Source organism: Haliotis rubra, unplaced genomic scaffold (genome assembly GCF_003918875.1).
Source record: "Haliotis rubra isolate DU_JTF1 unplaced genomic scaffold, ASM391887v1 Scf914, whole genome shotgun sequence".
NCBI lineage: Eukaryota > Metazoa > Mollusca > Gastropoda > Lepetellida > Haliotidae > Haliotis > Haliotis rubra.
In genome coordinates, this window is record NW_025767651.1 from 250266 (window position 1) to 277159 (window position 26894).

The window sequence follows — 26894 nt, forward strand, 5'->3', positions numbered from 1 at the left end:
GGTTTGGTTCCCACTCGATTATTTACAGACCTCCGCCACATAACTGGAATATTGTTGAGTGCGGCGTTAAACAACAAACAAACAAATCTATGCTGGCAAAAGGGTGTTGGGAACCAGGCTAGCTATTCTCGAAACGTTCGTAACGCTACGAACTTCTTAAGGCCATTCTTAACACATTGGCTACGATAAAAGTTAAGAATTCTTAGGGCTACGAACGTTTCGAGAATAAGGGCCCTGTTCTAACCCCCAAATCCAGGAATAGATTAACCTCCTATGAGAGGCTAGCTATTTTCGAAACGTTCGTAACGCTACGAACTTCTTAACACATTGGCTACGATAAAAGTTAAGAATTCTTAGGGCTACGAACGTTTCGAGAATAAGGGCCCTGTTCTAACCCCCAAATCCAGGAATAGATTAACCTCCTATGTCAATTCTTACCGCGCAAACCTTAAAGACTGCAGTAATTGCAAGTCTGTGTTTTAACAACTGACAGCTGCACATTATATTAAAAGACCTTCCGACAATGACGTCACGGTAATGCGACCGTCAAATGGACTGACAGCTGCACATTATATTAAAAGACCTGCCGACAATGACGTCACGGTGATGCAGCCGTCAAATGGACTGACAGCTGCACATTATATTAAAAGACCTGCCGACAATGACGTCACGGTGAGGCAGCCGTCAAATGGACTGACAGCTGCACATTATATTAAAAGACCTGCCGACAATGACGTCACGGTGATGCAGCCGTCAAATGGACTGACAGCTGCACATTATATTAAAAGACCTGCCGACAATGATATCGCAGTGATGCAGCTGTCGACTGTTTTAATTAGAAGTGGTTAACGTGGTGTGATTCTTCTCTTCGAATAATGGAGAATTTACAAATTTATGGTAAAATATTTTATCAAACGTCTGATATTGAAATTTCATGAAGTCCATATTCAACAAACAGTGTGATTAAATATATATACAGAGCCATATGTACAAATACATATAGTACACAGCTTGACGTCGTCATCTTTAACACCAACCCGGGGTCCACACTCCCCCAAAGTGGCTGGGATTCCCCTTAGGATCTTCAGGGGGGAAGTTGGCAGGGACCATTTGTTTTTTGTACTCCAACATCCGGGCACGTAACGTATCCACGACATCCGGCATTTGATTGGCCAGGTTTTCCTTCTCGAGAGGATCAGCTGGAAGGAGAGCGCAAAGATAGAATTAAGTGATCATTATCATCATCAATCGTCGGCGTCGTCGTAATCACTATCAACAATCGTCAATCATCATCATCATCATCATCATCATCATCATCATCATCATCATCATTTCAACGGTTGAGTTTTTCGCTTATAGATGTTGGTGGCTTTAGGAGAGCCTGATGACAGAACCGTAAAAGCCGAAGACCAGGGTTCGATTCTGTAGATGGGTACAACGGGGGAAGCCCATTTGGTGTGCTCCCACCGTGATGGTAAAAGGGGCGTTACACCATACGCATTCAATAACTCGTATATATATGTATGTGCATATATACAGGGAATGCACGAGGCGATTAGTGTTTCAGAACACTGTCCGACTGTTTCACAAACTTGCGGTAGTGTAGCCTAGAGGTTAATGCGTTCTCTCGCCACGTTGAAGGCCCGGGTTCGATTCCCCGTGGGCACAATGCCCATTTCTGATCTATCTGAGGCATCGCAAGTCGCTGTTGTTAGGATTGCGTCCCTTAGCCTTGATCTACGGTGCGTGTTAAGGAATGCCTATTCCGACCTCTGCATGAATACATACTCCCGTAGTAAAGGTCTACGACATAGAGTCTTTCCGCTGACAGGCGTCATAATGTCATAGTACTGGAATATGGTTCGAAATTATTAATCTCAATCACAAATTCGTTATCATAATGCGATGACGGAGGACTTTGCTCATAATATCAATCGCTTATTTAACGCACGCGCACACACTCATGCTCAAACACACAGGACACACCAGGGGCGGATAAATGTTCTTGAGAAAGTGTGTGTGTGTGTGTGCAAACTATTGAGAAAAGGGGAGGGGTGCAGACTTCATTTTTACCCGAGTTTCAAAGGGCATTTAACAAACTTTCAGGACAAAAAGGGGAGGGGGTGCGTACCCTGCACCCCTTTCTGAATCCGCCTATGCTGTCACATACATACCCACACACATAAAGAGAGAGACACACACAGAGACGCACGCACGCACCCACGCGCAAACACACATACAGATAGGCCGATACAGACACGCGCGTAGAGGAAGATTGTCTGACTTGAAAACGAGTATGCTAGATGAGCATTTCAACAAAGAAACATATTCAGCATACATCATGTCTGACAACCGTTGCAATTTACCTGTCAAGTTGAAAAGCCACACCAGTTCGTGCCTAGCATCAAATATGAAGTCTTCAAGCGGCGTGTCCACAGTGTCATTCATTGGGAGATACCAGTTGTCGTACAACCCCGGGTACCCATCCACCAGCTTCATGTCTCCCACCCTGAAACATTGGAGGGTGGTCAAGGTTTGTGTTTTGTGTTTATTGTTTAACGCCCACCTCAGCAATATTCCAGCAATATAGCGGCGGTCTGTAAATAAGATCCTTGTTCGTTTTTCCACCCGTGCTCTCGTCAGATTGTATAGTGTACCTCACAAACAACAAAAAGTAACGGACACTTTTCAAGCATAGAATTGTCAGTTTGTTGTTTAAAGCCGTAATCGGCAATATTCCAGCAATATAGCGGCGGTCTGTAAGTACTCGAGTCTTGACTAGAGTGAGTGAGTGAGTTTAGTTTTACGCTGTACTAAGCAATATTCCAGCTATGGCGGCGATATGTATATAATCGAATCTGGACCAGAAATCCAGTGATCAACATCATGAGCATCGGTCTACGCAGTTGGGATACGTTGACATGTGTCAACCAAGTCAGCGAGCCTGACCATCCGATCCCGTTTTTCGTCTCTTACGACAAACACGGGTTACTGAAGACCGATTCTAACCGGATCTTCACGTGTGGTTGTTTACGGACAAGGTCATAGAATTACACCTGATCAACTGTACCGAGCAAGGCAGCCCATTTGTCTGACGAGGCGTAATTTGTTGTTCAGAGTTGCGTCCCTTGGACACTCCAGGAACTCATGATCTTGGGTTCCAGTGAATGAGAGAACGTAATTATTTTGCCGCTTTTAGCAATATAACAACGATGTCACACATTGTACCCATTGAGGGAAGGGAACCCTGATCTCCGGTGTGATAAGCAAACGCGTCAACCACTAGGGTTATACACCGCGTCGTGGTTCGAATCCCAATTCGTCCAAAGTAGGTTTCTAGGTTTCTAGGCGCTGTAACAATGCTTGAGGATTCCACCAGAGTGGTAAAAGTCACATATGCTATACTCGGGTTTCTCCTCCAGCACAAAGCAGACCCGTCCTGGTGTGACAGGAATACTTTAATTTAAAAACACCCACTCGTTCACTCATTTAAAGGGGCGGTGAGGTAGCCTAGTGGTTAAAGTGTTGGTTCCTCACACCGAAGACCCGGGTTCGATTCCCAACATGGGTACAATGTGTGAAGCCCATTTCTGTGTCCCCTGCCGTGACATTACTGAGATATTGCTAAAAGCGGTGTAAAACTAAACTCCATACTCACTCACTCCTGTCAGTAAGACATCATTTGGGGTTTGACTTACTTAGCTTATAAGCACAAAGACATGTAAAGTTAAAAGTTAAATCATTAAAATACATCCTCAGTCAACACGTTGACGCTGCACAATGAAAGTATTATCAGAGGGTGACAGCTAGACCTGGCCTCCTTCTTGACGCGGCTGACATTTGTCACTGCTGTCAACACAAACGAATCCCAGCTTTATTTCAGATCAGATAAACATAAACGTCAGTCAAGTTGAAGTCAATTTATTCATGTCCATTCAAATGAACCTATAGCATATTCATTGCATGTCTTGTCCATTCAAATGCAACATGCTACATTGTCAACCAGTGACCTACTTCTGTCAATCAAAATTATCGTGTATATAATTGTAAGTGAGTACGTGTGTTCAGCCTATGAAGATCCGGGTTAGAATTGGTCTTCAGCAACCCATGTTTGTCGTAAGAGACGACTAACGGGGTCGGGTGGTCAGGCTCGCTGGCTTGGTTGACACATGTCATCGGTTCCCAATTGCGCAGGTCGATGCTCAAGCTGTTGATCACTGGATTGTCATCGTATTCAAATGGCGTAGATCGATGTTCATGCTATTGACAGACCACCGCCATATATATGGAATATTGCTGAGTGCGGCGTAAAACAGGTCCGAGTGATTGAGACTCACAGGACAACACAGTAAGTAACCCACACTAAAGTTTCCATCTAGAATCGAGAATTCTCTGAATATTTCTAAGAGTGTCATTCGACCTTTTTCTCAAACATTGTTGATCAAGTTACAATATATAATGACCCGGATGTGGCTCAAGGGCGAGATTGGCCCCACCTACCTGATGGCAGCACGTCCCGTGACGGGGTAGAAGAAGTCGTCCAGGTTGTAGATGAACTCGGTCCTCTTTGACGGAAGCCCCATACGTATAGAGTCCCACTGACTTACACCATCTATAGACGGGTCTGTAACAACAGTAAATGGTACAGTATTTTCTATCGGTGACTTACTCCATCTATAGGCGCGTCTGTAACAACAGTAAATGGTACAGTAGCTTCTATCGGTGACTTACTCCATCTATAGACGCGTCTGTAACAACAGTAAATGGTACAGTAGCTTCTATCGGTGACTTACTCCATCTATAAACGCGTCTGTAACAACAGTAAATGGTACAGTAGCTTCTATCGGTGACTTACTCCATCTATAGGCGCGTCTGTAACAACAGTTAATGGTACAGTAGCTTCTATCGGTGACTTACTCCATCTATAGCCGCGTCTGTAACAACAGTAAATGGTACAGTATTTTCTATCGGTGACTTACTCCATCTATAGTCGCGTCTGTAACAACAGTAAATGGTACAGTAGCTTCTATCGGTGACTTACTCCATCTATAGTAAATGGTACAGTATTTTCTATCGGTGACTTACTCCATCTATAGTCGCGTCTGTAACAACAGTAAATGGTACAGTAGCTGCTATCAATGGGGATATTTCACATAGTGAATCTCAACCTAGGGTGTTTTAATTTAAATTATATCAGTGATATCAAGCTCACACTGGGGTCAGATTCTATTTAAAAATCAAAATAATTCTTCCTATTGTTTTATACAGTGAATGGTAAAAACCGGAGTAAACAATAAAGAAGGTCCGGGTCAGAATGATCTCCAGTAACCCATGCTTGTCGTAAGAGGCGACTAACGGGATCGGGTGGTCAGGCTCGCTGACTTGGTTGACACATGTCATCGGTTCCCAATTGCGTAGATCGATGCTCATACTGTTGATCACTGGATTGTCTGATTCAGACCCGATTATTTACAGACCCGAGCCATATAGCTGGAATATTGCTGAGTGCGGCATAAAACTAAACTCACTCACTCTAAGTATCTTCAACGTAAACGCTGTTTGTAACACTAATACGCTTCCGTACATTATCGATGGGGTGGCATGGAAGTCTGTGTGATCGAACCCCGACGGCATGGACAGTTGCTCATATCATCAGTCACTGGATTGTCTGGTCCACAGACACATGACGAGAATATTGCTGAGACAGGCGCCTAAGATTAAATGATACCAGTAGTGATTAATGCAATAAAGCGATCGGGCTGTTCCCGGCATGTGAGTGAATCCAGTTTTACGCCGCTGTTACCAATATTCCTGCAATATCACAGCGGGGGGACACCAGAAATGGGCTTCACACATTATACCCATGTGGGGAATCAAACCCGGTCTTCCATGTGAAGAGCAAACCACGGCTACTTCACTTGCCCACCCTGACAGAGATCGTCAAACAAACATGCATATATTTCATTAGTTATTCGCTGAGCAATTAAAAGTAATAACAAGTATATTCTTTTTCTGGACTGTGAAAGACAATAGCCTCGATCAGTTAGAAATCACACAAGGTCGGTGGGGTAGCCTCGTGCTTAAACTGACTGACTGAGTTTGGTTTTACGCCGCTTTTAGCAATATTCCAGCAACATCACGGCGGGACCCTCGTGCTTAAAGCGTTCGCTCGTCAGGCCGAAAACCCGGTTCAAGTTTCCACATGGGTACAATGTTTAAAGCCCTTTTCTGGTGTTCCACGTCGTGATATTGCAGGGATATTGATAAAAGCGGCGTAAAACCAAACTCAAACATTCGGTAAAATTCGCTCAAATCTGAAAATAAAATAATCAGATTCATTTAGCCTATACTACTCAAAATAGTTAGAGAACACCCAATTTCTTCACTTATTTTGAGCAGTACAGGAGCAGGTTATATAACATGATACAAACATCCCACACAGACCTGGTTTTCCTCCTGCTGCGGCCAGGATTGTCGGAACATAGTCGACTGCGTGGAAGAACCTGTAACAATCCTTACACACATCACTTGGCATCATCCTCGATAATCCAGGGTATAATACTGTAATACATGGTCAGTTCGTTATAAAAATAATGGAGGGTGAAATTATTGTAATATAGTCTTCAAAAAAAGTAGGGGAACTTCATTTTTTAATTTACGATTGAAAAAATTGGGATATATATCGGAGTCAATCAATGTTGAAATGATAATATTCGTCGTCCAAACCGATTCGCTCATATTTATTCTATATTATTATTATATATATTATATATATCATTGTATATAATAGTTATACTTTTATTTAGTTTCTGATTGAAGAGATGGTAATAGTAACTTTCCAAACGAAGCTTTGGTTGCGAATGGGTGAGTGATGTACATGTTAATAAAATTAAGATATAACACCATTGATGATAGAAGATGAGTAGCCTATATCCATGAACTAAGAGCTGCCGACAAGTTACGCATTTACGTAAAATACGCAAAACCATGGAATCCTAGAAGGGACATTGTCGCTATGTCGCATTGTCGCGTTTTGAATAATAAACTCATGCCAATAATGGTTGTCACCCCCTTCAATTTTATTAATTGGAGAGGGGATGTGGGTGAGGTGTGTGGGGGTTGGGGTGGGGAGGGGGGTGACAACCATTATTGGCATGAGTTTATTATTCAAAACGCGACAATGCGACATAGCGACAATGCGACAAATGGCCGAAATGTCGCGTTGTCGTATTGTCGCGCTTTGGTTAATTTTGCCCTTTTGCTTGTTTTTGAGAGGGCGACAACGCGACAATGTCCCTTCAAGGATTCCATACAAAACTAATCACCATTACCTGAAATATCTCATAATCTGTACAGTACAAATTCAAGCGAGAACATTCACAAAGACAGAGCCTCGTCGGAGTAGCCTTGTTGTTAAAGCGTTTGCTCGTTAAACCTAAGACCCAGTTCAGATTCCTCACATGCTACAATGTGCTGGAATATTGATAAAGCGGCCTAAAACCAGAGTATACTCACTCACCCACATGCCAAAACAAGTTACAAAACACTGCGCGTAACTTACCAAGAGTGGCCTTTTCAGTTTATGCATCTTTGTTTGGTTACAGGTCTTAGTGTCCAGTTGCATCTCGTGTTTTATAACTAGACATAAATCACAGAGTATGTGACAGTCACACACATCTTCACGGGGTTGACCTATATAAATCCGAAACAACTCAGAAACGTGAGTTGGGGTTTTCAGCCTTATTTGATTTAGGATCACAGTGTAAAAGTTCGAGGAGATGCATGTCAGGCGCTGACAACTTTAGTGAGAGAGTGAGTGAGTTTAGTTTTACGCCGCTTTGAGCAATATTCCAGCAATATCACATCGGGGGACAGCAGCTATGGACTTCACACATTGTACCCATGTGGGGGAATCGAACCCCGGGTCTGACAATTTTAGACTTACCACGAATGATATTATTCAGTATCATTAGATATTCGAGGATCGAATCACCGGATCCTTGCACGATTAAGGGACGTAAGCACATGACATCAGGGATGTAGTCTTACCCGTCATACGTGTAGCCGGTGCGTTTTATCCCGGCCCCATGGGCAACGACGTGACCCGCGTGCCCCCCTCCCATACCGTGTGTTTGCCGCCACGGAGAGGCCAGTTGTTGCCATAGGCAACCAGTTCCCCGCCGTTCTGTAACGATCATAGGAAAAGCATCATAGGAAATATGTTAATCATAATTTCCCATTTTTCTCTTTTTTGACAGAAACTATTTTTTGTTTGTTTATTTGTTGTTTGTCTTTGTTCTTTGAAGCCGCAATATTTCAGCTGTATGGTGGCGGTCTTTACATAATCGAGTCTGGACCAGACAATCCAGTGACCAGCATCATGAGCGTCAATCTGCGCTGTTGGTATACCATGACATGTGTCACCCACGTCAGCGAGTTTGACCACCCGTTGGTCGTCTTTTTACGACAAGCATGGGTTGCTGGAGATCCAACCCGGATCTTCACGCGTAATCGAACAATGCTTATCTAATAATTAAAATATCTTTTATTTGACAAATTGAAAACACAATTATTAAAATTGAAACCGATAAAAAGACGTACAGCAAAATAATCGTGAATGTATATATCTGAATAAGGAAAATATACTTACATCAGCAGTAAAAAAGATGAGTGTGTCATTAAATATTCTCTGTTCAATCAAAGCCCGTACGACACTACCGATAGCGTCGTCAAGGGCTGACACCATGCCTGGAAACACAGCATAATGGTAAATATCGACATAATTATTAAAATGCAGTGAATACAGAATGCAAAGGGAGGTAACTGAGGTGACACCCAAAGCTGCCATTTTGAATTTAAGAAGTATGTTTTGAGACCCCCCTCTTTCTCCCCCGATTTTTTTTCTCCTGAGGAGCATTTCCTCCTAACCTTTGCACTTCATGGTATAGGTGCCAGGTGTGACTGTAAACAAAAAACAAACAGAAGTTAAATTTGGGTATTTTACGTCGCTTTGATCAGTGTTTTGGTAACATCCCGTTTCATCAGGGTGACGTTGGAGTTGATGCATACTTTATTGTTGTAGCATGTAGCCGACATGCCAGCATTTAAAGTAACGTACATAACCTTGACCTCTTTGTTGCAAAGGGACACAACTCTGGGCAGCTAGACGTATATAGGGGTATCCTCACCACCCGAGAAGATCCGGGTTAGAACTGATCTTCAGTAACCCATGCTTGTAACAGGCGATTAACGGGATTGGGTGGTCAGGCACGCTGACTGACTGAGTTTGGTTTTACGCCGCTTTTAGCAATATTCCAGCAACATCACGGCGGGGGACACCAGAAATGGGCTTCACTTATTGTACCCATGTGGGGATTCGAACCTGGGTCTTCGGCGTGACGAGCCAACGCTTTAACCACTAGACTACCCCACCGCCCCACCCAGGCACGCTGACTTGAATGACACATGTCATATACATGTATCCCAATGCGTAGATCGAAGCTCATGATGTTCATCACTGGATTGTCTGGTCCAGATTCGATTATTTACAAACGCCGCCATCTAGCTGGAATATTGCTGAGTGCGGCGTTAAACAACCAACCTTACCACAAAATTTCCGACGACCGGTGTTGACAACGTTTGGATACATATCCTCATACTTTTGTGGCACCTGAAAAAAAAAACACACAATGAACAGCATATCAACCTGTAATACATGTGAAAGCGTTGTCAGAAAGGAGTGGGAGAATAATGTTTTCAGATGAGATCAATATCAGTTTCACCGAGGCGTGTTAATAATAGCCTGGGCCAGACAAAGCAGTGGTTGATATCAGGCCAGCAGATTCATGAAATTCATTCACCACCCGGTAGCCCAACCACCCCAATGTCGACCAGGACAAATGGGTCCCTGCAGTAAGAGTATGTAGGGGCAGTAGTAGCAAGTAGTGACAGCAGTAGTAGTAGTAGTAGTAGTAGCAGTAGTAGTAGTAGCAGTGGTGGTAGTAGTGGTAGTAGTAGCAGTAGTAGAAGTAGTAGTAGTAGCAGCAGTGGTAGTAGCAGTGCAAACAGTAGGTAGTAGTAGTAGTGGCAGCAGTACACGGTAGCAGTGGTAGAGAAAGTGAACAGTAGTGCCAAGTAGTGGTAAAGTGTAGTGGTAGCAAGTAGCAGTAGTAAAAGTGGCAGAGCAGGTAGAAATAGTGAAGTGGTAGTAGTAGTAGCAGTAGCAGTAAATTGCAGTGGTAGTAGCAGTAGTGGTAGTAGCAGTGAGTAGTAGCAGTGGTGGTGCAGCGTAGCGGTGGTAGCAGTGGCAGTAGCAGTAGAAGTAGTAAAGTGGCAGTGGTAGTGGTAGTGGTAGTAGTAGTAGTAGCAGTAGAAGCAGTGGGTAGTGGTAGTGAGTAGGTAGCAGTAGTGGTAGCGGCAGTGGTAGTGGTAGTGGTAGAAGTAGTAGTAGTAGTAGCAGTGGTGGTAGTGGTAGCAGTGGTAGTGGTAGCAGTAGTAGTAGTAGTAGTAGTAGTGATTAGTAGGAGTAGTAGTAGTAGTAGTGGTAGGCTTGAGTGAGTATAGTTTCACGCCGCAACATTCCAGCAATGTCACGGAGAGGACACCAGAAATTAGCTTCACTCACTGCATCCATGGGGGGAACATTTTTGGCGTGAGGAGCGAACGCTTTAAATACGGGGCTATCCCACTGCCCCAGTCATCGTTATCGTCGTCGTCGTAGTAGTAGTAGTAGTAGTAGTAGTAGTAGTAGTAGTAGTAGTAGCAGCAGGAGAATAATGGTGTTGTTTGTTGCTGACTAAAAGAGGAGTGGCCGTCGTACAAAGCAGTCTCGGTCCTAAGTCCCATACCTTAACATAAACCTAGGACTGTCCTAACGCTAAGCTTGTTTTTCAGAAATGGGCTTCACGTATAGTACCCAAGGAGGGAACAGAACCCAGGTCTTCGGAGTGACGAGCGAACACTTTAAACACTCGGCTACCCCTACACCCCTGAAATCATACAGACACATTTAACCGGTGATGCTTATTACATATTCCATTTGTGCTGATCTGTGCCCTTGATTTGAAACACTGGATTGTCTGGTCCAGATCAGTATACTTACATTCCAGATAGCTGGATTATCTTATCGAGTGCGGCGTAAAAGAACAAAGAAACCAACCTCTATCGGGGCGTGGACCGACTGGAAGGGCAGGTATATAAAGAATGGTTTGGACTTGTCGGGACTGTTAATGACTTCTACTGCCTCCTGTGCGAACCGAAACTGAAACACAAACAGACAATAATACTACATCATACCGATGCATACAAAATCATACTGAAGAATACAAAATCATACTGCGTTATATCACATCATACTACATTATACTGCGGCATACAAAATCATACTGCAGCTTACAACATCAAACTGCGTTATATCACATCATACTACATCATACTGTAGCATACAAAATCATACTGCAGCTTACAACATCATACTGCGTTATATCATATCATACTACATCATACTGTAGCATACAACATAACAATGAATTATACTCTATCATACTGCGGTACACACAATAATATCACATCCCACCAAATCATACTGCCTTATATCACATCCCACCAAACATAACGGACGGACGGACGGACGCCGCTGAATACATAGTCCCCTCTCCTCTGCTATGCGATAGGGACAATCATACTGCATTATATTAAGTACCTAGTATGAAATTTATCTGCTTCCTGCATGATTTAAGGTGGACTAGTTCCACACCCATCCCATCTCCGCTGTACTGGCATTCCACCCATCCACTTAACCCTACACAACTCTAGTTCAGAGGGTACACGTGAGTCTACTATATCACAGTGTTAACGTGAATGAACTCTCCACGACGTATGGAGTAATTTCCCCGCTAAGTTGCTACATCTATCGCCAGTGTTGGTCACGGGTAATCCAAGCATCCACCTGTAATGGGGTCAAGGACAACATCTTTTAATTAATAACGGATTTCGATGGCTTCTGGTATCCAACTCGAAGCCGTTCAACGGGCGATCACATAGTCTAAGAGGGATTATTACCTTCGATAAACGAAGCTGCCTGGGAGACGCTTAGAAGGTTATTAGTCACAGGACCTATCCCACTGGGTACCCATTTTCTGCTGGGTGAACAGAGGCACTTTTGAACAAACCCACTTGCTCTAAGGGGTGAGACTTCACATGTATCACATGTAGTAGTATATAGAATGGGGATTCTGTGACAGGGCAACTAAGAGCCGCTTTTATATGCCAATTCCGCTTCCAGCCCCAAGTATAAATTCAACAATTTCGAGCAGAGACATCATCTCGATGTACAGCCCATGCACCTCAACGATTTCTGAGCAGACACATCATTCGATGCACAGCCCATGCACTCAACGATTTCGAGCAGAGATATCATTCAAAGTACAGCCCATGCACCTCAACAATTTTCGAGTAGAGATTATCATTCGATGCACAGCCCATGTACTCCTCAACGATTTCGAGCAGAGACATCATTCGATGTACAGCCCATGCACCTCAATGATTTCGAGAGGCATCATTCGATGTACACCCCTAACATGCACCTCAACGATTTCTGGAGAGAGGCATCATTCGATGTACAGCCCATGCACCTCAACGATTTCGAGAGGCATCATTCGATGTACAGCCCAGACCTGCACCTCAACGATTTCGAGAGACATCATTCGATGTACAGCCCAGACATACACCTTAGAAACTCCTCCAGGGGTGGATTCCGTTACAGGCCAACTAAGAGCGTCATTATATGCCACCTTGGTCACCAGTGGTGGGCCTCTGAAACCCCACTCAGTGGTTTATGAGCCGCGTGCCCGTGACGCGTAAGTCGCGGACGTCGCCGGCAGCAATCCACCGCTTGCGTCCATAGGCTTACAGTGACGCCTTGTTGAGGGTGATGCCGTGATGTTGTGTTTGTCGCTTCAACGCATTCATTCGGTGTTTGAACGCCTTATTCTTGAACAGAGCTTGTTTGAAGAGGGCATGCTTGATGTGTTGTTTCCCCACGCATTCTTGACCCCTTTGCCTTCGATCTCACCCTTGTCAGCTTCAAGATGGAGTACATCTTAGGCCCTTGCCGACGTGATCAGCGATGGGTGTGCCCACGATTCGTCCTTAATCTTGCCGAGGACCTTTTTGTTGATCGTGCTGTAGGGGCATGGTCCTTGGGGTAATCGCTGGTGTCGTACAGGTGTATGTGTTTTGCCATGTCCTCGCATTACGTCCTCGGTGCGATATCCAGCAACAGGAACTGCGGTCGGTGTACAGCAGCCCGCATCGCATCACGATTGCTCCTTGAACCGGGTTGTAGTAGAAATCATACATGAGATGTTTGACAGGTCGAGAATGCTCATCCCCACGTAGACAGGTCGGTTGAGCTTGATGTGACTTTGTTCGTGCAGCAGCCGCCAAGTCGTTATCGAATAGCTTGCTTCGGGTTGTTCTCACCCAACAACCCGCCGATAGTCGGACATCCAGTCTCGCAGACCATCAACCATTCGGGGCCAGCGGGTAGCTGTTGTGGGTAGCGCAGTAATGCTTCGATACTCCAGGATCCACTTCAAGGATGTAACCCTTCCCAAACCGCGCGCTGATGCTCGTGGATATTGATCTCATCGTCCAACCACTCAAACCCACCCGTAGGCAGAGACTGACTCTATAGCCCAAGCCGTTACAGGTTGTTGGCGTCGAGATAGAGGAGATGATTGGTGGGCTTGCTAGAGTCGTAGCCTTCCACGCACTTTATTGTTGGCTCCTTGCGTACCGTTTTTTGGCAGCCATGGAGATCCCACCTAACGGCTTTCTCGATGAACAGGTGCATGTCGAATCCTCGGTGAGCAATTCCAGCTTAACTCCGCTCCTTCTTCAAGAGCGATCCCACCATAGACCGGGCTGGTGTAGTACCATGCAGGGTCGAGTTGATACTCGTTTCAAACACGTCCTCCTAAACGTCTCGAACACATCATCTAGCAAGAGCACGTCCGTTCTCAAGTAGTGGTGGTCGGTAGTCACCTAGGATTCTTACATCCCCAGTTTTCTCCCACACATTCTGCGCATGGTCGTAATCGTCCTGGGAGATATGGGATTCGGTCAGGTTGCTGTAAAATCGGCCGATGGGAGGTAACGGGTCTCGTCGAACTTAGACAAATCATCCATGTACCGTATTGGTACACACTCTTCCTCATCAGCAGGGCCGAGTCTCGACGTCTGTGTATCGACCAGTGATGGGAAGGTGTCACTGGCTTTGACCAAACTATCGGAGCGACTCGACAGGAGGAACTGAGCGCTCGTCAATGAATCTCAGACCGCTGAGCGAGAATGAGGTGTATTTTTCCATGTTGTTGGGGATGCACTTTGATATCACCACCGACCTTCGAGATGGCCTGCATGATCAGGTGCGGGCATCAAAAAATTCTCTCAGATTGTGGAAGACCACGGGATGTTGATTGTTTTAGGGTTGAATCTAAGCTGGAGGTTGCATCGCGTTATGTGGCAGCACCTCGGTACCTGGTCGGTGCTGTGGCAGTGATCTCTCACAACATCCCCTGCTCAGCGGTCCCTGGCATAACGGCAATTCTCAGCACGCTTTTGTGAGCGACTTGGTCCTTCGCGCCATGCATGGGAGTGGCGGTGTACAGCTTTTTCCTAATGATTTTCTCTTGCTGTTGCAAACACATGAGGAATCGTTCGCCGCCGCTTTAGGACCTCAGTAGATGACTGGAGCGTTCGCTTGTCCATCGCATCGGACGACCACGCATCCCGAACCCGCAGGCTTGGTGTTCTTGGGTCTTGCACGAAACTTTGCTCAGTGTTGGGCACGCCGTGGTCGACCCATTTGATGAGGGCTTTGAAGTCTGTGTAAAATCAGGTAAGGCACTGGCATCTGATGTTTGTGGTTGGTGAATTTCAAGATGTTGTCGCCTTCCTTAGCCATGTTAATTCGGATCGCCGTCTCTCCTACACCTAGGCAATCCCTCTGGTGCGTTTTGCAGCAGGTCGGCTCGCGTAGAAGCCGCAGACATCGCTGCAGAAGTGTTTTCTTTCTCTGTGCATCGCATTGATCGCGTGCAACAGCCGGCTCAGATTTTTATTGCGTGTAGTGATACTGACCGCCTTTTTCACCCACAGGGCTTATCCTATGCACGATGGTTTTGTCGCCCTCGTGAGGCGTAACACGCTGACGGCCACCTTGTTTTGCTTTTCGAATTGTTTCAGTAGGAGATGGGTGTTAAAGTTCTACACCCGTGAAGTCGAACCCAGATTCTTCGACCAATGGATAGCTGGATAGCTGCCCGGATTACCCATTGGTGCATGTAGTTAGCAGCTATGACCGCCACCACCGCACAGTAATCATTAACAATGTCGCCTTTGGGTTTTGGGGTTAACGAGGGCCTTTTGGCCTTGAAATGCTTAGGCACCGGTATGTGCGATCCACCTCTGAGTGGCATGTAGTTCGCTATGTCGAGATAAACGGTGTTGATTTTGTCTACCACCCATCCAGAGCCCATATGTCGGTATATCTCTCCAACGACTCTTGTATTTTCTGCAACGACGCGTCGATGGAGGATTCAATCAATTCTGGTTGGGTTAGGGCTTCCTGTTTGCCTCTGAAATAAGGTACAACAGACTCAGTACTGCCGTCCGTATTCTGTTTTGGAGCTCCATTTTCATCGCGTTAGTGGTACTTGATGCTTTCAAGTCGCCTTAGTTCTTCGCCGGAGTTTACTGGCGATGGGGATTTGACTGTATCGGTATCGATATTGGAATCAACCCGCCATTTTCCAGCCCCGAGATACTTTACTCCACGGCGTGCTCCGTCTGCACAAATCTCAACTCGACTGGCCTGGTGTCTTCCAGCAAGGTGATCAGCTCCGGCTCTTCTCATGCGGGAATAATCCCGTTGTTCTTTAGCCTCGGAGTTTGAGGTCCTCGCACAGTAGGGGGTTTGGTATATTTCATATCGAGCAAGGTGAGCAGTTGGAGTTTCCTCATGCGGGAATAACCCCTCAGTCCACGACTTTTGGCGAGAGCTTTGAGTTCGCTGACGGTAGTCATGGTGTATACCTTATGCGGAGCCAAATGTCTAATAGGGTGTTTTCAATGTGCCGATAAACCTGTCAGCCTTCAAAAAATGAAGCGCCCCTTAAACTTTCATCCTGAGCAGCCGGTAACGTTCGTTGAGGTAGTCTTTCTTCTTGTCGTAAATAAGTTGGTTTCGAACTACGTCCCTTCCGTGGTCTTTGCACAACCCATAATGTCCTTTGACCCCTATGCCGCATACTTTGCATACGTAATTGACATGACCCTTTCTCGCACAGTTGGCATGCGAGTGGCAATATTCAGCCATACAGCGTTTACCGCAGGTTGCGGGCTTGCCGAGCAATACCCATTTGCAATAATGAGTTCCCACGGGCCACATGTTGTATACCTTATGCGAAGTCAAATGTCTAAATGAATGTTACAACATGTGGAAGGGGTCCCGGGGCTTGGGTGTTTCTGCCTTCTTGTCGGCCGGTGGGTGGAATGGGGAAACTGGTTTGCTGTGCTTCCAGGTCTTGTGGAGGACCTTCCAGAGAACAACAGCGGCTAGCGAAATGTAGGCCCATCTTTGGGCCGATTCCACCATCTGCCCTACCTTCTGTATGTCGAAATGGGTCTCTTCTTGTTCCTCTTCTATTTCCTCCAGGAGTTTGGAATCGCCCTCGTTGTCGTCGTCGATGTCCAGCTCTAGACAAGACGCCAACCAACATATTTTGTCGCTTGCCCTGCACGAGTCTCGATGTTCCCCAGGCGGTTGTAGAAGTCCTGGATGTTTGGTAACATACTATCGGGTATTGCTACTTTCGATCTATCCCAAGTCACCTTTTGTGGCAATGGTTCGTCGACCGGCAACGATACTTCTTCGGCTGGCGGTATGGTTTCGATCGGATCTCGCCATATGTCGTGAGTCTTGTGGATCCAATAACCGGGGCTTTTGACCTCGCTTGCTGGGAGCACCCCACGAAGGGAGCCGTGATTTCTTGGATCTTGTCTGAAGACAAATCTCTTCTTGGTGGCATTGTTGTTTTTCCTGGGCATATATATACCCATACTTCCTACTTGTCAATCCTATGGGAATCCCAATCCTCTCCCAGGAATCCCAATCCTCCCCATAAACTTCTAACAATGCTTAGCAAATACTTAGCAATGCTTAGCAATGGTTAGCAAATGCTTAGCAATGCTTAAAATGCTTAGCAAATGCTTAGAAATGCTTAGCAAATGCTTGGCAAATGCTTAGCAATGCCACATGGACACCAAACGGTGGATCAGCCCGCCGACGGGCGTCGCGAAATTTACGCAAATGCTTAACACATGCTAATAAACCACTGGGCGGGAGTTTCTGAGGCCCACCAGGTGGCTGTACATTGAGTGACGAAATCGTTAATTTTACTTGGCATATAATGGCGCTCTTAGTTGGCCTGTAACAGAACTACAAACCCCTGGCGGGAGTTTCTAAGGTGCATGTCGGGGTGTACATCGAATGATGTCTCTGCTTGAAATCGTTGAGGTGCATGTCGGGGTGTACATCAAATGATGTCTCTGCTCGAAATCATTGAGGTGCATGGGTCTGGGCTGTACATCGAATGATGTCTCTGCTCGAAATCGTTGAGGTACATGTCGGGGTCTGGGATGTACATCGAATGATGTCTCTACTCGAAATCATTGAGGTGCGAAATGTGGGGGTGTACATCGAATGATGTCTCTGCTCGAAATCGTTGAGGTGCATGGGCTGTGCATCGAATGATGTCTCTGCTCGAAATCGTTGAGGTGCATGTTGGGGTCTGGGATGTACATCGAATGATGTCTCTGCTCGAAATCGTTAATTTATACTTGGGGCTGGAATCGAATTAGCATATAAAGGCGCTCTTAGTTGCCCTGTCGCAGAATCCCCATTCTATATACTACTCTATGTGCTTCAGTAATATTCCAGCTATATGTCGGCGGTTTGTAAATAATCCAGTCTGACCAGATAATCCACTGATCAACAGCATAAGCATTGATCTGCACAATTGGGAACCGATGACATGTGTCAACCAAGTCAGTGTGCCTCACCACCCGATCCCGTTAATCACCTTTACAACAAGCATGGGTTACTGAAGGTTCATTCTACCCTCGGACTTTCACGGGTTTCGAGTGGAACGTATAATACACAGTGGTTATGGGGCGGTGGGGTAGCCTAGTGGTTAATGCGTTGGCTCGTCTCGCGTGAAGGACCTGCTGGGTTCGAATCCCCACATGGGTACATTGTGTGAAGCCTATTTCTGTTTTCCCTGCCGTGGTGTTGCTGGAATATTGCTAAATGAAGCGCGAAACCAAACTCAGTCACAGTGGTTATAGCGATATACCAGTCGGATCGTCAAATCGGGCTTGCTAGTGTTCTGAAATTACAGTGTCAACCTGTGTAATGTACAATATGCCTTGCCAGTAAGTGAGTGAGTTTAGTTTTTACGCCGCTTTTAACAATAATACAGCAATATCACAGCGGGGAACACCAGAAATGGGCTTCACACATTGTACCCATGTGGGGAATCGAACCCGGTCTTCGCCGCGGATTTGAAGTGAACGCTTTAACCATCAGGCTACCTCACCGCCCTGCCAGTAGGTGAGATGATGTCATGTGTTGGTGGGGTGAAGTGAGGTGGGGTGGGTTGGGTGGGATGAGGTGGGATGGGGGGGTGGGGTGGGTGGGGTGAGGTGAGGTGAGGTGAGGTGAGGTGAGGTGAGGTGAGGTGAGGTGTTTATCGTTGGAATCAAGTTTACTTCACCTTGATACCGACGCGCATGAGTATCGTTATGGCTGCTGGCACTGGTTCCAACTTACCGCAGTTTTCTAGCACCATGTACAGACATGGAAATGTTTCATGCTCAAATCCCACGGTCAGACCGCCACCTACCAGCTTTGTGTGTGTAGTAGTCCTCAGCACCTTGGTAGTAGCCGAAGTAGGTGTCGAATCCCCGGAACGTCGGCGTGCAGTTCCAGTTGCAGAATCCGAGGTGCCACCTTCGTGGAATCAAAGACATCAATGACGGATATGCACACTTATGTAAGCCTTGTCGAAACGATGCAGTTACTAGTTAATAAAGTGTCACTAGAACCATTAATTTTCAAGGCTTACAATGTTCAATATTCAAAATGACAAAAATGTGACGTAATTAACGATAAGTATATGATCGCTAACACAATTAAAGTCCCACAGAAGAGAATAATAAACAATAATTCATTGAATGCAAACTATCTAGGTCCCGATCAATGAGACGTGGTTGACACATGTCTTTGTATCCCAACTGCGTAGATCGATGCTCATGTTGATCACTGGATTGTCTGGTCCAGACTCGATTATTTACAGACCGACGCCATATCGTTGGAATATTGCTGTGTGCAGCGTTAAGCAACAACCAATCAAACCGATCAGGGGCTGTTGGGTAGCCTAGTGGTTAAAGCGTTCGCTCGTCACGCCGAAGACCCGGGTTCGATTCCCCACATGGGTACAATGTGTGAAGCCCATTCTGGTGTTCCCAGCCGTGATATTGCTAGAATATTTCTAAAAGCGGCGTAAAACTAAACTCACTCACTGTTGAAGTATAGCGTATCTATAGTCGTAGCGCCACGAACGATTTTAGAAGACAATCCTATTTAATATACTAATTCGAAGCTGGATCAAAAACATTCGTTTCCAAGACAGCATGTCAGGACGCTTGACATGCAGAGATTCATTGCCGGATTTTGTGAAAACTTCCAATCGTGACTTACTTCCCAATGGCGTGGGTCGTGTATCCAAGGTTCTTGAGGTACTGGGGCAGGAAGGTGAAGTTGAGGGGGACACACACTGGCTGAGAGCCCTCAATCACGTAGTGCTAAAATAAATATATACATGTGTTTTTATTATTAAAAAGAACCTATTTTGAGAAGAAATGGAGTAGTATAGGGAATGGTGGAACGGGACCGCAAAGCAAAAATAATGATAAAATAAGAAGGAAAAGACCAAAAAGAGGAGGTGCACTCTGCATTTCTTATGTTTGCATTGTTGTTGTTTTTTCTTCGTGGTCCCAGTAGTCCATGCAACCCCAAGACAGGTATAAGGAAAAAAATGGAGTCCAGCGCAGAAAAACAACAACAGTATGTCGATGGGGTTTTACCACTCTCGTGTTGTTTCTCCACCGGCGAAGGTGCACTCGAATTAATATACTTATTAGAAGCTGGATCAAAACATTTGGATTATTTACAGACCGCCGCCATATAGCTGGAATATTGCTGAGTGCGGCGTACAACTACACTCACACACTCCTTTAGTTTATCAGCACCTACCTGACAAAAGGTTACCTGTAATCAGTGGTTCTCACCTGTGTTCCAGCCTTGAAAGGGTAGATTCCTGTCATAAAAGCGGTTCTCGAGCTGCATGGAAAAAGACGATTAGGACTAAGGATCTGAATCTACACCTCAGTACTTCTGGTAGCATACTTTATGTCATCCTCGATAATCTCCAGGGTATACGTTACGATCACTTCCACTATACCCTGGATGCATCCATGGCTTGGGGCGATGATTTTATTACCTCCCTTGGCTGGCTTTTTATCCAATTAGGTGCCTACACTTTCGCTTCTTAAATTATCTAACCGTTTAAACTTGGCAACACAATTGATGCAGAGGTACTCTGAAAGAAGTAGAAGGAGTTCTTTCATATATTTTTGAAAGTTTCAGATCTGTGAATTTGTCTTTATTATTTCCCCAAAATCTGAGTGGCACTGCGAACAAACCATCGCGACTACGACCGCTATCTTTGTTGACACTGGCAAGCTCGGTTGTAACGGCGGCTTAGCTGATTGGCTACTGTGAGAATGCGGAGTCAGCCAAGGGAGGTAATAAAATCATCGCCCCAAGCCGTGGATGCATCCAGGGTATAGTGGAGAGTGATCGTAACGTATACCCTGGAGATTATCGAGGATGACTTTTATGTTCATCCCTCCGCCGATATCTTGGCCTACGGGCGGTGGGGTGGTCTAGTCGTTAAAACGTTTGCTCGTCACGTCGAAGACCCGGGCTGCATTCCTTACATGGGTACAATGTGTGAAGCCTATTTTAGTGTCCCCTGCCGTATTGCTAAAAGCGGCGTAAAACCACACTCACTCACGTATCTCGGGCCACAAGGCACTTCAACGATGATGACAATTTGAGATTTTACGTGTGCTTTCGTATTTTGCACATGGGAAAGTTTAGTAATGCTAAATGTTAAAGCAATGTGTAGAGCAGTAAATGAGATGACAATGGCACCAATTGAAAACATTAATTGTCACACGAGTGACTGACTGAGTGAGCGTGACTAGCGAACACTTTAACCACTAGGCTATCCCCACCGACGAACATTGTCACACGAGCAGACTGTCATACAGTTTACCTCATGTTTTCTCGCACTATACATTTCCCTCAGGACCGTCTCTTCTCTCAGTTCTGATCTCATGTGTGGAGATGACTATAGTGCATGGCTCAAAAAAGCGGACTGATGAATTGCAATCTCCTCGAAAACTAATAAACAGAAATACTCATCGAAACACTGATCACAATCAATTCAAATCAGACCAACTCTGTGAGGTTTTGCAGAATTTATGTCCTAAATATAAAGTTGTTAAACAAACTATCATTAAAATATCGACACAATTCACTATTTATTACGAGGGACGAGTGCAGAGAAAGGGACAGCCAGGTGTGCGAGAAAGGATGGAGACGGCACAGCACAGGTTAATGAATCAATAACTTTGTCGGCACTTGTGCACGTGCTTCTCTAACACCTGGCTGTCCCTTTCTCTGCACTCCTCCCTCGTAACAAATGGTGAACTGTGTCAAAATTTTAATGATAGTTTGTTAAACAACTTTTTTAATTTTAGAACATAAATTCTGCAAACAAATCACAGAGTTGGTCTGATGTTTTGATTATGATCAGCGTTTCATTGAGTATTATATGTTTATTAGTTTTCGCGTTAGATTGCAATTCATCGGTCCGCTTTTGAGCCAAACGGACTATAGATTTGTTTGTTTATGATTATTCAGGCTAGTTATACTTTCATAAATGGCTTTATTCTACAAGACTAGAGATACATACATTAGGTTTGTATGTGCTTATGCGTGCGTGTGTGTGGTGTGTTTTGTGTATGCGTGCGTTCGTTCGTGCGTGCGTGTGCGCGCGCGTGTGTGTGTGTGTGCGTGCGTGCGTGCGTACGTGTGTGTGTCCTGAGCGATCATGGGTCCGTGCTGTCGCTGAAACTAGAACTTTGTTTAAATCGTTAGCTTAGGAACAACTCCGTGTGTGTCGTTTTGAAACTGTGCCATTTGCAATATTCACACAATATATGCAGGTGTATATGTAATCCACACAGACCAACTAGGGGTTGATTTTATGAACACATCATCACACAAAAATCATTGACCTGAGTATTCAACTCCATGTAGTAACCCCGTACAACAACCGCGCTTACAAGACACCGCAACCGTGAAGATCCCAGTTAGAAACTGATCTTCAGCAACCCATTCCTACAGTAAAAGGCGCCTGACGGGATCGGGTGGTCAGGCTCGCTGACCTGGTTGACACACGTCATCGTATCCCTATTGCGTAGATAGATGCTCATGCTGTTGATCACTGGTTTGTCTGGTCCAGACTCGATTATTTACAGGCCGCCGTGTTATTGCTGAGTACGGCGTTAAACAAGAAAAGCAGGCAATAATAGATATATAATGCAAAAATACTCACGGACTACACACAGGTTGAACGTACGAGTGGTTGAAGATAACGCCGGTGGTGGCCAGGGTGTCGATGATGGGGGTCCTCATGCTGGGGTTGCGGAAGCCCACGTCGTTCCAGCCTACAGGGACACATATAGGACGAGTTGTACAGTTTATCAAGGTTCTATTTTATGATGTAATGTTCTGTGTTTCAGACTTTAGATGCAACCCGTGAAGATCCGTGTTAGAATTAGTCTCCTGTAACCCATGCTTGTCATAAGAGGTGACTAACGGGATCGGGTGGTCAGGCTCGCTGCCTTGGTTCACACATGCCATTGTATCCTAGTTGCGTAGATCGATGCTCATGTTGTTGATCACTGGGTTGTCTGTTCCAGATTCGATTACTAGTATTTACATACCGCCACAATAATAATTGTAATTTTCTAATGTTTTAGGGGTGCAGTTATTCCTTATAACACAAATCATTTAATATTTAATTAAATATATAATATTTAATAACTGGTCATTGTGAAATCTAAGTCTGATACGATAATGTTTAACTGTAAAACCGTAATCCAATTTGATCATATCATCCTAATAAAAAACAAACAAAACATAATCAAACTTGAAAACGCTATACTGCAAAAGTTTAGGTCTACCAATGCCTTCAAGGAAAGATAGCTACAGGGCAACATAGGTACAAACATTTGTTGTGACAGCGATACACAAGTGGTTAATGAGTGAGTGAGTTTAGTTTTACACTGTACTCAGCAATATTCCAGCTATATGGCGGCGGTCTGTAAATAATCGAGTCTGGACCAGACAATCCAGTGATCAACAGCATGAGCATCGATCTACGCAATTGTGAAACGATGACATGTGTCAACCAAGTCAGCGAGCCTGACCACCCGATCCCGATCCCGTTAGTCGCCTCTTACGACAAGCACGGGTTACTGAAGATCAATTCTAACCCAGATCTTCACGGGTCGATATATACAAGTGGAGCTTTTAATTGGAGCGTGCACTAATGCCGATTAGGGGAGTAAAAAGAAAAGAGCTAAGAGCAATAGTCCAGTTATGTTTTGAGCAAGTTAACATGCATTTACGTTTTAGCAAAACGTTTTCTCAATCTCACACGAGACGGAGATTGAAGAGTAGAATAATATATTGAGAGAGATTATTCACTGCTGGACACTTAATCAAGTTAGCTTGAAAACCCATATCAAAAATGACTTTGTGAAAGATGTGTGAAAATTATGTTTCATTTCATATAACCATCATGTAAGGAATGTGTTTGTATGAATATATAACCATGCCTGACTGACTGAGTTTGGTTTTACACCACTTTGTAGCAATATTCCAGCAACATCACGGAGGGGGACACCAGAAATGGGCTTCACTCATTGTACCCATGTGGGGATTCGAACCCGTGTCTTCGGCGTGACGAGCCAACGCTTTAACCACTAGGCTACCCCACCGCCCCATATAATAATGAATTAAATGAATGTTTATTCTCAATATAGGAAAAATGATCAATGTTTATAATTAAATATGAATGCACAATGAAATGGCACATACCACTTTAATGAAAGGTTGAAGGCAATAAATTTAAAACAAAAACTGTGCGAGAAGTTGTTTATTTAACATTGTAGCCATTTTCCCTTGTAGGCATTAGCAGATTCCACCATGCAAAAACCATGATTTACCTGTTTATGTGTATATCGCTATATTGTGAAACACCTCTCGTCGCAGTATCGCTGAACTAATCGAGAACAGCTGTTCTTTTACTGCCCTGACATTCCCTCGACCCTTCTCAACGAAGCGTGCCGTTATCGCTCTCCTCAGACAAAAGGAGATGGACAGTTACAGCTTACCTGATTTTATCTAAGATCATAACTGATAAAGTGACGAATTGAAAGATTATCACAAGGGAGACATTTAGATTTAGCATGAAGCATCTGTGATATTAATAGTTCTCAAATATACCTTTCATTAGCGTTTACAAACATCACGCATCGGTCGACAGACACAATTATTAAAATATCCAATCTGGCCGCCTACGTTAATTTCTACTGGCCCGGAACGAGGATAGGTAAATATATTCACGTGACAACTGGACCGCCCCTTCAGCTGTTGAGGTAGCTGTTTGATGGCAGGCGCGCGTATATTATAAGTTTATGGACACCGTTGTAGAAAGTTTACTTACCCAAGTCATCAGCCACTATGAGAATGATATTTGGTTGATTTGCGCTTGTACTGTCCCCGACAAACATACACAGGAAGACAAAACCAAGCGAGGCTGCGGACGCCATCGCTGCTCCAGTGTTGTGGACTATTTGTTTATCGACCTGTCCGATTTTGTATATCTCGATGAGGGCCAAGCGGCGTGTGATAACAGCCCTGAATGATGCACTACATATTTCTGTTAGAAAAGCGTGACTAATATACTGAGATTCGCTCCAGCGAGGCAGTTTAATATTGAGTTTTGTTTGGTGTGTAGAATTTCTGTATTGTTTGTTGCACTGAACTAACAGATGTGAGTGAGTTTAGTTTTAAGCCACTTTTAGCAATATTCCAGCAATATCAGAAATGGGCTTCATACATTGTACCCATGTGGGGAATCGAACCCGGGTGTGTGGCGTGACGAACGAACGCTTTAACCATGGGGCTATCCCACCGCCCAAGTCGTAGTAGTGGTAGTAGTAGTTGTAATCGTAGTCTTAGTAGTAGCAGCAGCAGCAGTGGTGGTGGTGTTGTTTGTGGCCGTCGTACAAAGCAGTCTCGGTCTTAATATACCTTAACATACACCTAGAACTGTCCTAACGCTAAGCTTGTGTTTCTCTACAGCTGCTCCAAGATACAATCAGGATGTGACGGTTAAATCAAAATGGACCCTCACCCAGATAGAATGCTCGAAAGGACACCGTCGCACTGTAGTTAATGTGGACACTTTTTGCTTCTTTTTGTCAGGGTGACGCCACAATGTCCATTCTAGGATTCCATACCTACACCTTGACTGGCGTGTGACCTATAGTTTGGGATGAAATGCATGTGGACCCGGTTTTTTGTAAATATCTCTTCATCCAATGACCCAATCGATCTCAAACTGTGCAAGTGGATGTTTTGTCAGACAACTTAATCACATTGTAAATCACCGATTTTATGCATTTGAATTAAAGAATCTGTCTATGTAACTGTCAACAAAATCAACAGCAGAACGCAGAATGCTTGCAGAGGGAGGGAGCCAATGACCTGTAACAGCGGCAGTGTTGGGTCCACATGCATTTCATGCCAAACTATAGTGGGGGGTTGCTGCACACACAGTAGGAAGCCGTGAAGATCCGGTTAGAAGATCCGGCTTGGCAGTGGGGAAAATAATGTGGTTCGTGTACTGTGAGATATACTATATGTCATTGTGCAGGTTGTCTCCTACTGACCCTGAAACAAATATATTCAAGAAAGCCAAAGCAAGTCTTGATTATAAGGGAAGTCTCAGGGCTCCTTTTCATTATGTTTTATTTTCATTATAAACTGGTTTTTTTTCTGAAAAGTATGTTCATTTCAGAGACTAGTTGTTAGTCTAAAGTACTGTCGGAAATGCTAGAAAAATGCTTTTTGACGCATATTTAAAATTCAGAGGTATTACAGTTACTTAAATAACAAATATCACTTCAAGAAACATCTACCTAATGTAGGCGGAGGGAATAAATTTTGAGACATGCCCTAAAATGTGTTTTTACTGACGAAAGTACCAAAAACTTAGAAAAATAAGCGGTAGTAGGACGTTATTTGATACAAACTTTAACTGCCTGTGTTACGTCATCAGCATGCACGGTATCGACAGGTGAAATTGACACCTGAGCACACGCTCGGGCGAGGGGGCATCTCAATAGATGTTTTCTTCAAAATGTTGAATATGTGTACGTATAGTATACGTGTTGGTTATGCAAGGGATCATGTGATATCCACATTTCGCACACCAACAATACCATATATATGTGTGTGTGCGTGTGTGTGTTTGTTTTGAAATAAACATACGAATTACTGTACATTGGAAAGAATCCTATCACTTGTGTTATCTTATCGATTGATTGTAGAAATGTGCAAC

At 44.6% G+C, this 26894-nt stretch overlaps 1 pseudogene; it reads right to left on the bottom strand.

Moving 5' to 3' along the window:
• Window positions 1–891: 891 nt before the first annotated feature.
• Window positions 892–25129, bottom strand: LOC124264223 (annotated as a pseudogene).
• Window positions 25130–26894: the final 1765 nt, after the last annotated feature.